Source organism: Lissotriton helveticus, chromosome 5_1, assembly GCF_964261635.1.
Source record: "Lissotriton helveticus chromosome 5_1, aLisHel1.1, whole genome shotgun sequence".
Classification (NCBI taxonomy): domain Eukaryota; kingdom Metazoa; phylum Chordata; class Amphibia; order Caudata; family Salamandridae; genus Lissotriton; species Lissotriton helveticus.
In genome coordinates, this window is record NC_136065.1 from 1883190863 (window position 1) to 1883207730 (window position 16868).

Sequence of the window (16868 nt, forward strand, 5' to 3'; positions counted from 1 at the left end):
CAGTGCAAGGAATGCAGATTAGGTACAGAACATGCAGCAGCAGTGCATGCTTTCCTCATGGATGCAGAACTGCTACAGAGAAGGCAGCAGTGCATGTGAACCTCAGGAACTTAGAACAAGTACAGCATAGGCATCAGCAGTAAAAAGCAGTAGCAGCAATGTAGTAGTAGCAGTGCAACATTCCTTATGCATGTAGAACACGTACAGCATGTGTAGAATCAATATAAGCTTTAATCAGGAATTGTAGAACATGTACAGCATAGGCAGCATTAGTGCAGGAGCAACAGTGCAAGCATTCCTCATGGATGCAGAATCGGTACAGATTAGACAGCAGTGCAAGCTAACCTCAAGGAATGCAGAACAGGTACAGAATAAGGCAGCAGCAGTGCATGCTTTCCTTATGGTTGCAGAACTGGTACAGAGTAGGCAGCAGTGCATGCGAACCTCAGGAACCTAGAGCTAGTGCAGCATAGGCAGCGGAATTTAAAGGAATGCAGAACAGGTACAGAACATGCAGCAGCAGTACATGCGTCCCTCATGCATGCAGAACTGGTAAACCACAGGCAGCAGCAGTGCAAGCTACCCTCATGAATCTAGAGCAGGTACAGCATAAGCAGCAGCAGTGCAAGGAATGCAGATCAGGTACAGAACATGCAGCTGCAGTGCAAGCTTTCCTTATGAATTTAGAACAGGCACAGCATGTGCTGTATCAATACAAGCTTTCTCTCAGGAATGTAGAACATGTAGAGCATAGGCAGCATCAGTGCAGTAGTAACAGTGCAAGCATTCCTCGTTGATGCAGAATTGGTACAGAGTTGACAGCAGTGCAAGCTAACCTCAAGGAATACATAACAGGTACAAAATATACAGCAGCAATGCATGCTTTCCGCAAGGATGCAGAACTGGCACGGCACAGGCAGCAGCAGTTTATGCTATCCTCATGGATGCAGAACTGGTACAGAGTAGGCAGCAGTGCATGCAAACCTCAGGAACTTCGAACAGGTACAGCATAAGCAACAGAAGTGAAAGGAATGCAGAACAGGTACTGAACATGCAGCAGCAGTGCATGCTCTCCTCATGAATGCAGAACTGGTCCAGAGTAGGCAGCAGTGCATGCGAACCTTAGGAACCTAGAACAGGTACAGTATAGGCAGCAGAAGTGCAAACTATCCTCATGAGTTTAGAACAAGCACAGCATGGGCAGCAGCAGTGCAAGGAATGCAGATCAGATACAGATCATACAGCAGCAGTGCAAACTTTCCTCATTAATTTAGAGCAGGTGCAGCATGTGCAGTTTCAATGCAAGCTTGCAGGAATGTAGAACATGTACAGCATAGTCAGCATTAATGCAAACATTCCTCGTGGATGCAGAATTGGTACAGAGTTGACAGCAGTGCAAGCTAACCTCAAGGAATGCAGAACAGGAAAAGAATATGCAGCAGAACTGCATGTTTCCCTCATGGATGCAGAACTGGTACAGGGTACGCAGCAGTGCTTGCGAACCTCAAGAACTTAGAACATGTACAGCATAGGCACGATTAGTGCAGGAGCAGCAGTTCAAGCTTTCCTCGTGGATGCAGAATTGGTACAGACTAGACAGCAGTGCAAGCTAACCTCAAGGAATGCAGAACAGGTACAGAATATTCAGCAGCAGTGCATTATTTCCTCATGAATGCAAAACTGGTACAGTACAGGCAGCAGAAGTGCAAGCTATCATAATGAATTTAGAACAGGTACAGCATAGGCAGCTGCAGTGCAAGGAATGCAGAACCGGCACTGATCATGCAGCAGCAGGGCATGCTTTCCTCGTGGATGCAGAATTGGTACAGAGTAGGCAGCAGTGCACGCGGACTTCAGGAGTTTAGAACAGGTACAGCATAGGGCGCAGCAGTGCAAGGAATGCAGAACTGGTACAGAACATGGAGCAGCAGTGCATTCTTTCCGCAAGCATGCAGAACTGGTACAGCACACACAGAAGCAGTCCAGGCTTCATACATAGCATCAGTGCAAGCTTTTCTTCCACACAACAGATGCAGTATGGGCAACACTCCAGTGTTTCATTTTTCTTATCAACTTGCAAACCTACTTGTTCCTTCTAGTAACATTTCTGTTTGGATACATTGTACTGTCTTCAGCATTGAACTGTCTTAATGAAAGACCCTGCCATGCCACCTGGTGAGGGTCACCACGTCGTGTATATGGCAGTGGTTATTTAACAGTTGTGGTGCAGCAACGAAGGCCTCTGTACACAGGGACCAGGCAGGAGTCTCGCTGTTCAAATATGGAGCTTCTTTTTCTTCAAGACTGGACTCACGGATAACACATGAACATCTTCAAAAGGAAGCCATGGTTCAACACACATTCATATTCCCACCTTGACACTCAGTGTAAAGATGTCCAATGGATGCAGCAATTAAACCTCTCTTCTTTACTGGGTATCAGCTCAGGTGTGCATCACAAACTGTAGAAAGGTACTTCTCATATCAGCTTTCTCGTCCAACTGGTGTTACTGCTGATTCAATACCCGATGACACACTTGGAGTCCTAAACAGCAGAATCACTGAGTGCATGTACAACACTGAAAAAACGAACACAAATTACAAACATTTTGTGGAACCACCTCTACTAGGATAATGAAATTGAATACACTTTTCCAAAAACATTTAAACATATTATTTAAAATTTTCATTTTTATCATTAGCTAATATTCAAACTGCACTGTGATGAATTTAATCATGAGAATGATTCAAGCTGTGGCAGTAGCCCATTTTAACATGAATGTCATACTCAGATGCCACATCGAAAGATATGTGCCACCGCAAAACTAGAAATATTTTATTGATTCTGCTGATATAGAAAAGAATTTGCACTCTGGAATGGTCATGGTGTTGTTCAAATATTTGTTTATCTAAACATCCACAAACAAAACCTCTATAGAAAGACTCAAAATAACAATCCATTAACCTCCACTGAAACCAAACACCCACAGACCTGCCAACTCACACGATACCAACCTGTGACACACAATATCGACTCCCATCACACGGTCACCTGGTGAGGAGCCCATATCACACACTGGCAGGGAAAACGAGCTGAAAAGCACTGTAAACAGGGTTTGAACTGCTGACGTCCATTAATGGGTGTGAAAACACCCGAGGCCATCAGCACTAGCCTTAGCAAACTTTTTTTTGTTTTTGGAGGAGGGTGCTTGGGGGCAAAAGTGTCTCTTAGGTACATCTCGGAATGAGGCCCGTCCCCTTTAAGGCCTCCCTCCTTCCTCACATGGTGAGATTTTTGTTCAAGTTGGCAGGTATGCACCCATTGAAAATGAAGAAAATGCCCCATAAGTGACAACGGATTCCACTGTAAGTATCTAACCACCAGTGGTGGCTGCTGAAATTTAAAAGTGGTGTGGCGTAAGGACCTGCCTCAAATATGATGAGTTAGTAATGATGTATTTAGTATAAAGCTGCAAAGACAACCCAAGCCTTTTAAAACGTCTTTAGCACGCTCTGTCTTCAGCGGTTTAGCAATAATGCCGGTGTTCTTAATGTGATCTAACACAATCTTGCTATAGAATAAAAAGATAGTCAAACATAGGACTGCAGCACGTCCCTTTCTGCAGTGGGCCTTGGTGCCAAAACACCTGCTGCACCAAGTATAGCTATGTATCTGCCTTACTTAGGGCCTCATTACAATGGCGTTTGGATAAGCGTCTGTCCGCCTTCACAGTGGGATTGAGACCGCCCGACAAGTAGTCGGCGGTCTCACCCACCATATTTTGATAAGACCACTGTGTAGGCAACTCCTATTTTCTACTGTGGCTTGTGCTGTAACCCAAAAAAGGGCTGCAGCATAAGCCGCAGCAGAAAAAGGCATGTGGTGTCTTGCACACGGTGCATGGATGTGTGAGTGGGCACCACATGTGCCCCTCTGGCCACTAAGCAGTGGCCCACAGGGGACAGGGGCCCTGCTGGGGGTCACCAAAGTCCCTTTCAGACAGCCTTTTCTTGGATGTGGGAATTCCATGAAAAGGCTCTGGCAAATGGACTTCCTAATCTCTATGGTGGTGCCTGCACAGTCACCTCCTCCATTGTAAGGATTAGTGTCCGACCGCCACCCCAACAGGCTCCTTGAGCATGTCAGAGGCTGCGGTCTTTCCCCCCGGCTACTGCGGTCCAGCCATCGGCATCGTAATGCCGCGGTCAGACCGATGGCATGGATGTCGGTGGGCTCACCAACATCAAAATGAGGCCACTAGTGTTCTAAGTCTTGTAGGCCCTTACCTACACTGGGAAATGTGAAACTAAACATCCCAGAACACACTGTGCTATTGATTTAAAAGAAAAAGGCAGTACTACTGGATGTCACCACCTATGGCAGCAGTCAGCACAAAACAGATTTGCAGCATACGCAAGACTTAGACTCTGCTAAAAGATCCTAGATCCACGGGAAACATCAATGTGACTATCAGATGTACTTGTTTTAAAGTCTAGTCTGCTAATCTTTTGAAAGCTCATGCAGCGCAAATGCATTTGCTGCTCAAAGAGTCCTCACCGATCTGACCATGTCTGGGTCTGTCATGTTGTTGAGTACAAAGTGGCCTGTTTAACATTTTTTCAAGTCTGATTTGTTGTTTTTTCCAAGCACAATACATGGTGGTAAAAGCAGAGGTTAAAAACAAGTACATGGCATGAGGATTGGGTCTTAATGTGTAGGAAGGTAGTCACACACACTCTTTAGTATAACAAGCTACCCCTCTATGTGTAATTATTACATCAAAAAGAGAACAACGCCCTTTACACGCTGCAGTAGAAGTGCCCTCTCACAACCACTGCTAATACACCCAGCAGACGAAACTGCCCTTCTTATGACTCGTATGGTCCTAATTAAGTTACAATCACTATGTGCGCCAGGTCCAGGTGAAGCACAAGCAGAAAAAAATACCAGCGTCAATCAGCGACCACAATTATCCTCTCACTCGCACTGGTGCCTCAATCAGCCTAAGAACCATCTGCGCCCAGCACTAGCAAAATACCTACAAATCTGATGGCGCAAGAGCACAACCCGTGTGAGGTAAAAAAGCCAGACACCAACTACACTTGAAGGCAACAAAAGACAATTCTCCTTTCTGGCACTTCGAATCCAGTTACCTGTTACCTCTGGGAGAATATATCCTGGCAGGGAGTACATTGATCGGCAGAGGTCCCCTTGCACCACTACATTAGTTTGTAATCAGATGCAGTATAGGCTGAGCCAATCTGCCTTCCCGACTAATCCCCGGAGCCTAACTACAACCAACCAGGTGGTGACAAAAAAAGTTAGGTGGAGCCTGCAGCCCACTTTCAGCCTAGTGCTTCTAACTTCCTCCTTAACTTCACTTGCCTGTCCTGCCCCCTGCAATTAAAGCAAAGGAGCTTTTCTGACTCCACCCTGGGCTACAGCTGTCAGCATTCCTGGAAACATATTTCCAACATCGCTGATAGCTGGCCAGACCCCCATATACAACGTAACAGTTCTGGCCTTTTACATAACGGTGAGTTTTGGACCTCGGTCGATACACACATGCGCAGATAACACCACTCCCCATCACCCCCTCCGCCCCCCCACCCCCAAAAGAAAATGATTTCCGACCAGATTATCAGAAAGCACTGACAGCAGCCAGACCTTTGCCCTGAGCTTGTTTGGTGTTCATGCATTTTCCCCTTCTCCTCCCATAATTGATGGGGCACTGCCCCTAGTGCTCATGCATTCCAGCTGCCCCTGCTAACCACTCATGAACATCATCACCCATGCTGCAAGGCCAAAGCTTGTAAAACCATCATTCCTCTGTGAAAACTCTCAAGCTCCAATGGTCTTTGCAATTATGGAAGGAAAATCTAGATTGCTCAGTGTGCTACTTGTGGATCTATTGAATATAAGGGCTGCAAAAAATACAAGTACCATTTCCCTTATCAAGCCATATAGAATTACAGATGTTGAACAGTGAATTATGTGGATGTTATTCACTGAGGGGTTCTGAGAGACATGAAATAGACAACAAGAATAAGGTGAACCTGTAGTTCCTTTTTACCCACCTATAATTGTATCTTAATTATGGACCACCAATTTATCTGCCCCTGCTTTCCACTGCTAAGCAGAGGACTAATGGGGAGTCATACATACAATGGCCTCTCCTCCCAGTCTCAAATGAAAAAGGAAATACCTGAACTCCTGCCACCCACCCCACCACTCTCTGTGTCTTCTCTGTCCTCTCCTTCAGAAGCCATGGTTCCTTCCTTCCAGTGCTGCTCTGACAGCCTCTCACAAAGCCCAGCCAGAACAGCCTGGAATTCCTTTTGATGTAGGAACAGTAAGCAACGTTGCTACATCACAAACGTGAATTGCCAAATGTATACTCAAGCTAATGGCTCTCAGTGAGAGACATGCATAACAAATAAATCTGCAAGTGTTAATCAACACACGCAGAGCCTCCTACATAGACGCACTGGATACAGCCACAACCATCTATGACTCCAGTGATCACACCCTCTTTCAGGTATGCAGTTTCTGATCTTCCAGGAATCTGGATGCAGCTCGGCGGAATACACTCCCCAGAGATGACTTCAGCAGTCAGTCTTACAAACAGAGCCAGACATTGAGCCAAAAGCAGTCCTGGAAAATAAATCTAAATTGCACAAGCGATTGTAACACCCTGAAAACACAGATTTTAAAAAATTGAGGCTAAACAATCCATATCCAAACAAAACTTTAACAAAGAGGTGTTACTATCGGTTCTGCAGGGGAACTAAAGAAATGTTCCCATATGTCAGAGACCCCCTGGTTTCTCTCCAACAGAAACCCATCAACATGCCCGTAATGAAATCTTCGCTTAATACGAATCACTGTTAACTTTATTGAGTTTTACAGCTGCTTTTATGAATAATTTGAATTAAAGGTTCTGAGGTATTTGCAGCGTTGTTTTGTTTTTGTCATGAAGGTATTTAGGTCTTACTTGACAGCACACTGGTCACCTGACCTTACGTGATCAACAGAAACACATTTTTTGTAAGTAGGAATGAAAAAGGTGCTTAGGCTTCGCTCACATGCTGGTTTCCTTGACTACAGCATTTGATTTAGCCAGAGTTGTTGTCTTCCACAGAATGTTTGGATTAGACTTAATGGCTTGTAGGTTGGTACTCAATACAGCATGAATGTGTTGGTTATGTTGGGAAGCCAATGATCAAGGCTACCTATCAGTCAGTCAGTCAGTCAAAGCACGCTTTATTCGATTTTAAAAAAAACCATAAAAAGCATGTACAGTACATATACATTAAAATCACATTTCATAATTAATACAAAAACAGGGCAAACCCAGAATTAACTAAACTACATCATGTCTGACACTATTAAAAGATACCTTATTTACAATAAAGTGTTCAGTGGAGCTCGTTTTTTTCTAAAACGAAAAGCTTCTGCTAGGAAACTGGCGACACTAAAAGTAATGTAAATATTGCCCAACATCTGGAGGTAAATTAAAGCAGGTCTAACTTGAATGAAACCCGCCTCCCTCAGCACAGGTAACAGATGTTTTTTCCTAGCAGCAGTATAATACCCACAAAACATAGTAAAATGCATGGTATCTTGCTCAGAGAAATTATCACAGTCACAAGGGGGGGCATCTTTCGAATGGTTCCATGATGGATAGCAACCTAAAGAAAATTGAATCAGATTAAACCTGAATCTCGTTAACAAAAATCTATGAAGGGGTCTTGTAACAAAATTCAGGTATGGTTCCAGGGTTGGGGTAGTGGTTAACATAGAGTGAGCTCTTATAGATGGTTTCATTATTTCCCTCCCCTCTCTGTTAAGGCGGACCCTGTCTGTAAAATGGACTTTAATCCACTTTACGTCCTCTCTCTTAATGTTACGAGGAGATAGAAAAAGTTCCAATCTACCTAAGGCTGAAAATGTGTTTTTTAAAAACTTCAACCAAGGTATTTTCATGGCGTGGTCCAAAGACATGACGTCCTCCAGAATAAGGTGGTTCAAAGTTAATTCTGGATTCAGCCATGTCATTGCCCAAAGTAAAAGAGGTGCCAGATTCAGCTTGTCTGTAATATAACCTAGACCTACTTCCTCGTGAATCGAGAACGTAAGGGTCGATTTTGGAACTGAGAGCAATAATCTAATTTACCTATTTTCTACCCTTTGGATTTTATCTAGAGTGACATAACCCCACAGGGCGGCCCCATAGGTGGCAATGGGAATACACTTAGTGTTATAAACCTTCAAAAGTGCTTCAATTGGCCTGGCCCCCAGCCTTTTGGTGAAACCCAACAGGGCGGTTGTTGAACGGGCCAAGGCTAAACTCTTCGCCTTTAACTGTGGGGCCCAATACCCCCTTTCATCGAAAAGGACCCCCAGATAGGGGAAGACCGGAACCCTGGAGACCACCTCACCCTTGCATATGAAAGTTTTGGATCTTAACTTTCCTCTCTGCTTGCCCACTATCATGGAATGGGATTTTTTCGCATTTACCTTTAGATCAAGTTTTTCCATGAAGGAGCCAAAACAGTCCAATAGTGTCTGTAAACCGATGCCCGTACGAGCAATCAGTACCGCATCATCTGCGTATAGGAGGGCCGAGATCGGCTGACCTCCCACACGCGGCACATCTGCCCCTCCCTCCTCCAGATGTTTTTCTAACCCATTTATATAAATGGTGAAAAGGAGGGGGGCCAGGATACACCCTTGGCAGACCCCTTTTTCTGACCTAAAAGTACCCGTACATCTCCCCTCATTTGTGACCCTTACTTTGGCAAATAACTCCTGGTGTAAGGAGGCTATAAAAGCAACCAGTGAGGAGTCTATCCCCATCTCAAGAAGGATTGACCACAATTTGGACCTGTTTACCAAATCGAAGGCCGAGGAGAGGTCCATAAAGGCCAAATACAGGAACCCCTCCCCGGCCACCACATATTTAGCAATTAAAAGGTGCAAATTCAAACATTGGTCCAGGGTGCCTCGTTTCACTCTGAACCCATATTGTATGTTTGAGAGCCCTCCACAAGCCTCCAAATTTTCACTAAGTTTAGCCAATAAAACTCTGCCCAAGATCTTAATGGCCGAATGAAGGAGGGAAATGGGTCTATAACACCCCGGATCCTCCCGTTTTCCTTTTTTAAAAATTGGCACTATGATGGAAATTGCCCAGGTATTGGGGAACACCTTATCATTTGCTGCCCTAAAGACTTTAGTTAATACCTGGGACCAGGTTTTCGGAGAATATCTATATAGGTCCGCACGTACGCCGTCAGCCCCCGGGGCCTTATTTTTTGAGGTCTCCAGGATAGCCTTTAATACTTCCTCCTCTAAAAAGACTATCGGGGAGAGACCCGCAATATCGATTGGCGGGACGGGGCTATACCATTCTTATCACCGTAGACGTCTTTAAAGTGATCGACCCACTTCTCATCCGGGATGATACAGTCAGTGGCTACATTTTGTTCTCCTGCGAAAAAAGGGTAATTAATAATCTCCCAAAATTTCTTGCTATCACGCAGGACATCCACAGAGAGAAGTCTGTCCCACGCTTCACTTTTAATTTCATCTTTTCTCCCCTTTAAGGTCTTTTTGTATTCCCTCCTCAAACTGGCAATAAGCAGCCTATCCCTTGGTATTGCTTTTAATGCATGCATTAAACGGGTATGTATTCGTGAACAATCAACATCAAACCACTTTAATGTGCTAGGGAATCTCTTAGTGGGCGTTACTGTCAGGTCCTTCGTTATTTGAACACACATGGATTCAAAAGCCCGAACAATTGTACTATTGGAGGCCTCTTGATCTAAACATAGCTCTATGTCTCCCTCAATTTTGGGCAATAAAATTGCCATAAAATCATCTGGGATCACCTTACCCCACTTGAGCCTTCTGCCTTGATCAGAGGGCACCGGTACCGCCTGCGCCTGTAGGCGGCCCAGGCCCTCACGTTTAAGGTCCCCCCAACTCATCTCCAATACCACAGGGTTATGATCACTGTAGGGTGACTGGGTTGTTCTGTAGGTTAGTACCTTTGATTGTAGCACCGGCGTGGTAAATATATAGTCAATTATAGACCCTTGTGGTGTTCCTTTATAGGTGGGAACTCTTTCCCTCCCATCTGTATTTATGGATTCATAAAGATTAAGACTAGCCAATAGAACTTCCAAGGCCTCACCAGTTTTTGTGTGTTCAAAATGTGGTGTAAATACCCCTGGAGGTCCCAATTGTTCACCCAAGTGACAGGGAAGATTGCACAAATGAGTGTTAAAATCACCTAACACGATGAGCTCAAATGCAGTGTGCTTGTTAAGACTGAAATTGTATAAAAATGTCTCTAGGTGTGCAATGTGATCAGTGTCCATTGCCCTCTCCCAGGAGTTATACAAATTAATTAATAAAATGGAATGAATTGAAGAAACAGTTCATTCCACAATCAAAAGATTAGGGGAACCTGAATCTAACTGCTTAAAAGACCCCGCGAGATTAAGGGAAAAAAGAAAAATTAAACCCCCCTTAGCTCTCCCCACTTGGCTGGGTGTTGCAGGAACAAAGAAAGTAGCAAAGCCATCCAGCCAGACATCTACTGAGGTTTCCCAGGATTCTTGAAAAGCTATGACATCAAAGGAAGTAATAAAATTAATCCATAACGGGTCATCCCTTTTAGCTCTTAGGCCAGCTATATTCCAACTAAGGAATTTACATGAGGCTGTGTCCTCCTCCTGCATAGGCCCGGTAATGGGGGCAATTGGGGAAATAGAACGAGTACTGGGGGCTCGCCTCAAGTCGGACCTATTAATGGAGGACCCCGACCGTCATTCACAGTCATCTAGACCAGAGAATGCTTCAAATCTATTCGATGTTTCAAAAGGGGTGAAAGGCAACAGATGATTCATTCCCCCAGCACTTTGCGATTGGTCCATACCTCTGAAGTTGTTCCTATTCTCCCTATGTGGTACAATATTCCATCCAAATACATTTTTTTGACATTTTGGGATTTGGATCCTGCCACATATATTGATTGTTAGACATTCCGGGAGGGTTATTCAAAGGGCCAAAAGGTACCCCAACAGATGTTATGACAGGCACCTGAGATCTAGGATAGAAGTAGGTTAGATCGCAGGGAACAATAAGTGAACCAGTGATCCTTGGCATCCAATTAAGGATGTGTGTCACTGCCCCTGGATCTCTGAAATTTATAATTATTAAATCCCCCTCTATATCCTTTACTCTGCTCCCCAGCCAGGGGAGTCGCATTACGTGAACAATCTCATTGTTAATAGAACATGGGAGCGGTCTATGCTGGCCGAGCCAATGTATGGTTTTATTTTTTAATTGGCTGAAACCTTCCCTCTTGTTGTCTGCCAACCTGGGGACCCCCGTGAGTACAACCACATAGGGGACCGCCTCTGGTGGTAGTTCGACTTGGCGGCCCCTCTGGTTTCCTACTCTAACTGGGTGTGCTCTCCCCCCTACCTCCTGCTTATTTCCAGCAACCACTGTGCTAACCCCTTTATGAGTGTCCTTCTTACTAATTTGGGTAGGCTGATGAACTGTCTTAGATGAATTTGCCCCTTGCTGAGAACAGCTCGCAAGGTTGCTTAATGGATTTAAAGCCTTTTGTGTAAGAACTGAGGAGGTATGCACTACAGCTATGGGGATAAAGCTGGCTTTGCAGGTACTTCCAACTGACCTGCTTTGATAGTAATAGCCGTTTCTATAGCCCCCAATCGGTCCGCTAACCTCTTCAACCTCTCTAGTATGGGAGATGTAAATGCCCTAAGTAGGTGTTCAATATTTTCGAGGGAGAGTGTTGACAAATTATCGTTAGGGGGAGAAATACTGCTAGGTGTTAAATTAGGTCCGACTGCAGTCAATATGGGCATATTTAGGGAGGATGGCATTTCATGTGGGGCAACTTGGTCCAAATCAGGAGGTAGAATTACATTTTTTGTGGGAGCGGGGATGGCAGTAACCGTTCTACCCTTTCCAAAATCGGTGTAACTGATTTTGGCTCTTTGCTGTACCCCTCCCTTCCTCTGTCTCTTATTTGGTGGTGGTCCAACAATTTTAACAACCCCCTGCTTTCCGACTTTCTTTTTCCCAGGTAGTACTCGTGAATTTTCAGGTACGGTTTCAATTACAGTGGTGATATCACTAGTACCCACAATATTACTTTCTTCCGTACTATTAGTAACAAACAATGAAGGGGTCATTTCTCGCAGGAGCAAGGGATATCCCTGCAACGATAACGAGTCCTCATTTACTTGTAACAGATCCGCTCCCAGTTGACTGTTCTCGGGTGATAAAACCCTGGAGGATCTATTTTTAATAGATTCAATGGAGCGTCGGTGCTCTGCCCTTCGTTCCGCCAGTTCACAGTCCCTGTCTGTGTCCCCAACCGGCTTTCTGAAATACTTGTCCAATGTCCCTTTGTTGTTTCCCCCCCCGAGTCAGGTGACAAACTTTTTCCATGCATGGCAGCCATAGGGTTTATGGTCATCAATGTGTAAAAATCAATTTTAAATGTAAGCAAACCAGCTAAAGTAGATACAATGTGAGCACGCAACAGGAGTAGTGTAAATCAGACATAGACTAGTAACAAGCTTACTTGTGAAAAACAATGATTGAACGGGGACGATGAAGGTTAGAGGGCTGGCCCAGCCCGGCCTCCGAACGGCCATAAAACAGCTCCGCCCTTGTCCCGGGCTTCTCCCGACGCCCTCCCGCGCGCTCTCGCGCAGCGGGACCGATGCTTTCCCTTAATAGGGGAGTGATAGGTGGCTGGGGCGTGTCGATCAGGGAGAGCAGCCCAGGTGTTACTGATTGGGCTCGCAGGGACTCCTGGACGATGGAGTCCCTGCTTTGCTCGCAGCCCCGATCAAATCACGCTTGCTGATGGAAAGAGCAGCCCCTCCGCTTGGAAGCCTCCCACAGAGACCGGTGCGCTGCGGGACCCGCGCAGAGGGTCCGGCGAGTTGCTGCCTCAGATGAGGGTCGATGGCTCAATTAAGGGTCGATGGCTCCACCAAGCCCATCCACACGCAAGGAGTCTTTCAAAGTTTTACAGTGTCCCAAGGAGCGGCTCCAGTCGTCCGCTTTTGCCTCCGTCGGCGGTGAGGCGTGTCGATCAGGGAGAGCAGCCCAGGTGTTACTGATTGGGCTCGCAGGGACTCCTGGACAATGGAGTCCCTGCTTTGCTCGCAGCCCCGATCAAATCACGCTTGCTGATGGAAAGAGCAGCCCCTCCACTTGGAAGCCTCCCACAGAGACCGGTGCGCTGCGGGACCCGCGCAGCGGGTCCGGCGAGTTGCTGCCTCAGATGAGGGTCGATGGCTCAATTAAGGGTCGATGGCTCCACCAAGCCCATCCACACGCAAGGAGTCTTTCAAAGTTTTACAGTGTCCCAAGGAGCGGCTCCAGTCGTCCGCTTTTGCCTCCGTCGGCGGTGGGGCGTGTCGATCAGGGAGAGCAGCCCAGGTGTTACTGATTGGGCTCGCAGGGACTCCTGGACAATGGAGTCCCCGCTTTGCTCGCAGCCCCGATCAAATCACGCTTGCTGATGGAAAGAGCAGCCCCTCCGCTTGGAAGCCTCCCACAGAGACTGATGCGCTGCGGGACCCGCGCAGCGGGTCCGGCGAGTTGCTGCCTCAGATGAGGGTCGATGGCTCAATTAAGGGTCGATGGCTCCACCAAGCCCATCCACACGCAAGGAGTCTTTCAAAGTTTTACAGTGTCCCTACCTATCAAACTACCATAGGCAGGGCTTGGCACATACACCTGCTCAGCGCCAGGATACCTTACAGGTGATAGTGAACTTCACAAATAAATACAATATAGGCAGACCACTGTAATTATATTTTACGCAGCAGTCCTTTCTACATAATAATGGATTTGCTGAACTTGCCCAATATTCCATCATCTGATGAATTAACTGCAGGTTTTAACAGAAATATTTTCTAGCTCAAACTAATCAAAAGCTACTGAAAGCATGCTGACACATACTCTACGCAGTGGGAGGCCCTTCACAAAAGCTGACTGGGCATCTTTCAGCTGTACTAAGTAATACTATCACACAATGTTCTGCATTATGCAGCATAATTTGCCTAATCTTGTCACATAATTTAGTCAATTCTGCAGCATTATGTGGTCCATCCCTGCCACATAATTCTAGTGGACTGGTCTATAGGCCTGATAGGTTTGTTAAGAAAAATTTAAGAAAAATGCAGTACACTTGACAAGTTCATTGTGAAAAGCATATTTAAAAGATAATAGGCAATTGAGGGTGGATTGTTATTTAGACTGCAGAGAGGTATAATACATAGAATCTCACAGATTAGCATAATGGTCGGAGGCTTTCGTGTTGGTTACCGCTTCTGAAAAACTCTGGAAATATATTTGTACTGTGATAATCCTTGTTAGGTCATCTTAGAAGACGCAGTGTTTTGCTTTGCCAACTGTAATTGTGTAAACATTTCAAATTTTATGACGACTGATGGTTGCCTTGTGCTTGCAGGAAAGCTTACAATTAGTTCAGTTTGCTCAGTGGGCATGGTTAAACGCTGATAAACGATGTAGACCTGAATGGATCACTGGTAAAAGTTATGTTGATATAATAGATCTAATTTCTTATTTTGAAAGCTAAGACAAAAACAGTTTGCCTGGCTTAATGATTCTGAAAAACATTTACTAAAGCAAATTGGGCTTTAACAGGGATTGTAATCACACTATGCTACAGGCTGTAGAAAGGAATTTTGTAACAAATCTCACGCCCTCTCCATGCCCTGCTAATTACGTCACATATTACATCACTCATGACATATTCTATGACATAATTGATAACATCACTGCAACATCTGAACTGACACTGATAACAACTAAGCCTGCGTGGTGAACTCCAATCTGCTTGCGGAGTTTGCAGAGTTTTGTGCACTCCTTGTTACGCAGAGCTCACGAAGTCCCCCAGTTTTTTTCCTCGCTCACGCCCGTCAACATCTAGTTGGCGAGCGCGAGCGCTGAAAATCCACCTCCCTGCGAGATTTTGCCTCATTTCCGATCATCAGTGTCAAGTTGCTGAGGAAAATCAACCTCTCTGCAAGGTTTTTCAACGCAGGCGGTCGGATTTCTCATTGCGATTGTTCGCTTATGCTCGCAACCGCTCGCATTGAGAAACCGTCCATTAACTTTGAGAAAGCTGTCGCTCGATTAAAAAATCTACTTAAGCGGCAGAAAGGAAGCAGCGCCCGATAACGCTGTGCATGGTGCCGTTTGCAATGATTGCACAGTGTGGACAAATACCTGGCACTGAAAATCACAGCAAGAGGCATTTATCTAATGCACTCCGCTGCTTGCGGAGCTCATCATAGCATGGCAGAGTTTTGTTTTTTTCTCTCGGATTTTAACTTCGCGGAACTCCGCAAATTCCACCCAGGCTTATTAACAACAGTGTATCGTGGGCGATAGTTACATTAGGGCACAAGTTATAGTTACTTGAGATAACTATAACTGGTGAATTTCAGTGGTTTTGTTTGCTTAAAACAGTATGTATAAACTGATATTTCCACCTAATTATGACATCACTTTAACCTTTGTTTTTTTTTTACTACCTGATGGATGTAAAAATTATTGTGATAGCCCATTCAGGGCCTAATTTGCACTGATAAATGTTAACACCCCTTTCTTTATAGAAAAAGCATACCTCTTGTTCTCACAGTTTATCCCCTGGGGCACCTAAGCTGGATTTTTTTGCCACTGGTCCCCTCTTTTTCCTTGTTAGCATCTATCTAATGTCATGTGCACATTGCCCGAAAATCAGTGCACTTCAATGCCTAGGTTGATTCATCAGCGTGGTCACTCTGCTTTTTACACCTTCTGCTGGACCTTATATTGTTGTTGATTGTTTAACTCTATGCATTTTAATCCTGCTAACCAGTAGTAAAGGGCCTGCGTGCTACCTTTAAACTAGGTTAAATTGGCATATTGCTAATTGGTAAAAATGACTTTTCTTTAAGTCTCCACTATGTGGGACATGATGTATCTAGGGCCTGTAAGTTAAATGTCATCAGTAGAGTGCTGAACCTATTGTATAAAATAAGGCTTTAGGCCTACCATTGTAGTCTGACTGTGGCAGTTTAAACTCTGCAGTTTGACTTGTCAAATTAAGCACATTTAGAAGGTCAAAACCTCCCTTTAAATATTAACAAGTCACCCCTATGCAAGCCCCTTTGCCCCTAAGACAGGGGGCATGGTATTTAAACGTATGACATGAAGAAATGTAATGCTAACATGTCATTTCAGTGACTCGCACCCAAAATCTATTTTTTACTGTGGCCAAAATCAATTTTTTACTGTGGCCAACCTATCTGTCATGAAGAAAACTAGTGTAAAGATTAAAAATCCTAATATTGTTTCTCCAAAATGGGACTAGCTAGAAAACATTCAATGCAATTCAATTGGGAAGTCAGATTTTTTGTAAATTTTAAATCAAAGTAGCTTGTAGAAAGTTACCTTTTCCCAGTTTGAAGGTCCTGGAGTCGAAATTTGCATTTGCTCTGTGGCTTCTGGCAGCCAGTAATTAGCATTTGAAAATGTGTTATAAAGATACGAAGTGCCTTCCAGGAGCTAATAGGTTGACTTGCCTGAGCAAAGATGGCCTGTCTGAGCCTGACATAATATGCAGGGTGGGGCTGTGGACATCCTTTTTGACATTACAGAGTTAAATTCTGCTTGACACTTCTGCTGGGTTTACAATACTTGGGGGCGCACTTGTAAGGAGACGATACAGTATTTCACAACAATTTTTGTGTATTTAACTGGCTCGTTGCTTGAAAACCCTGCTTTGTTCT

General features: G+C 44.8%; 1 long non-coding RNA gene across 1 annotated transcript in view; it reads right to left on the reverse strand.

Annotated features, from left to right (window-relative positions):
- Positions 1-213: 213 nt before the first annotated feature.
- The window catches only part of LOC144753857 (uncharacterized), a 132303-nt gene continuing 115648 nt past the window's right edge, over positions 214-16868 (reverse strand). The window contains exon 2 of the long non-coding RNA XR_013594569.1: positions 214-2578. This is a non-coding gene — a long non-coding RNA (uncharacterized LOC144753857). The remainder of the gene's footprint in view (positions 2579-16868) is intronic.